At 61.6% G+C, this 1619-nt stretch overlaps 1 protein-coding gene across 1 annotated transcript in view; it reads left to right on the forward strand.

The window, feature by feature from the left end:
- The window catches only part of LOC113208976 (protein decapentaplegic), a 17450-nt gene that overhangs the window by 641 nt on the left and 15190 nt on the right, over window positions 1-1619 (forward strand). The gene's annotated exons all lie outside the window — the stretch shown is intronic.

Here is a 1619-nt window from a genome sequence, read left to right on the forward strand (position 1 = left end):
CCGTCCCGCCCAGCTATATTTTCTCCTACTTGGACCGCTCCCCCCATCCATCCGTCCCTTTTGTTTCGATATTGTGTCGCAGCGCCCACCGAGAGGTGTTTTCGTTTCTGGCCCAGGTTCAACCGCGTAGGTCTTGTTTTAAATGCCACGCCCGTCCTTTCTTTTCGCTGCCCTTCCCAGTCCAGCTCATGGAGTGAGACACACCGCCCCTTCAACTAACAGTGGGGACTTCCCTCGAGCGGTCGACTACAGGAAAGGGGTGGATTTTCACTTCGCGCGAAAAGTTCATCATCAGGGACCGTCGTCGATGGGCCCCTGCTTAGCGTAATCTCGGGGTTACTACTGAGCACTGCCCGGGCGGCGTGCGGCAGTCTTACCTGGTTGGCTCGCGCGGCGTGGCTCGGCGTGGCCCTGTGCAGAGTGGTGATGGTGGGGATGGGGCTCAGAGCCTCTTTGGCTGGGCAGGGCAGCAGCGGACACGGCCCGGCTGCTCGGTCCGACCGGCCCCCGGTTGCCGCTTGCTGGCTGCCAGCCCGGGCGGGCCCCGCGCAGAGTGGCCGTCCCGGGCCCGTCTCGTTCTCGTCCCGTCAGTTCTATCCCGGTGCTCGGAGAGATCAGACCGACCCCACGCGAGTGCCCGAGCCGAACGCTAAGACACAGCGCCTTAACGCGTCAGTGCGTGAGTGTGTGAGTGTGTGTGTGCTCGTGTATGTATGTGCGTGTGTGTGCACGGGAATGCACTGGAGTGTGCAGTGATATGTAGTGCGAATAGTGAGCGTGCTCTCCCTGGTGCTTTTGCCAACTCACCGGAACGGAAGATGTGTGATCAGTGCATAGTGTTTGATACTCGGCAATGAACTTTGGATTAATATCAATAAGATGGTGACGTCGTTAACTACAACCTAAGGTTAGTAGCTCAAGGAAGTCTTAAATTTTCCGTTTTCCCTTTTCGTATCGCGAGTGGAAAGTACGCGGGGCCGACTGGGGGCTGGGCTTTAGCCTTTAGCAGGACCTCAATGACATCACCCACGACTTCCCTCTGGGACTCTCCTCGGCAAGACAGTGCGCGACGGCTTCGGTCTGGTGCACCGGCCGCGAGCCAGTCGGCTGTCCGAGGCCGCCGTTCACGTCGACACCCTTGTCAGGTCCCCGGCGGCGACCTACGCGACGACGCACTCCAGGGCCCGGAGCGCCCAGTGCACCCGGTGCACTGGCAGCAGCATCTGCCCGACTCTGGCTGCAGCGGTTGCGGTGGCGCTCTTTGAAGGAGACACAATAAGATGGCGCGAGAGGGAGGGGGAGGAGGCGGGGGAGAGTGAACCTCCCCTGTGTCTCTTTTCTTTTATCACGTTGTGCACTTTTCATTATGGCCCGGCCGGGACGAGGCCGTGCGCAGCCCGCTCAGGTGGAGGCGCTGGAGCAAGTAAACACGGCCGAGGCCCCGGACCCGGCCACACAGAGGGAGGGTGTCACGCCCCGGCCGGCCCGGCCCGGGCCTCCGGGCCTCCGAGATCAAGATGTCACGGCCCTTTTGTGGGTCGAGGAGGCCGTGCAGGCCAGCGCCGTGCAGTGTCATGGCCTCCTTGATCGGCCACACAGCGAGGTGTGACGGGTGTGAC

Source organism: Frankliniella occidentalis, unplaced genomic scaffold, assembly GCF_000697945.3.
Source record: "Frankliniella occidentalis isolate FOCC.00 unplaced genomic scaffold, Focc_3.1 Scaffold45, whole genome shotgun sequence".
Taxonomy (NCBI): domain Eukaryota; kingdom Metazoa; phylum Arthropoda; class Insecta; order Thysanoptera; family Thripidae; genus Frankliniella; species Frankliniella occidentalis.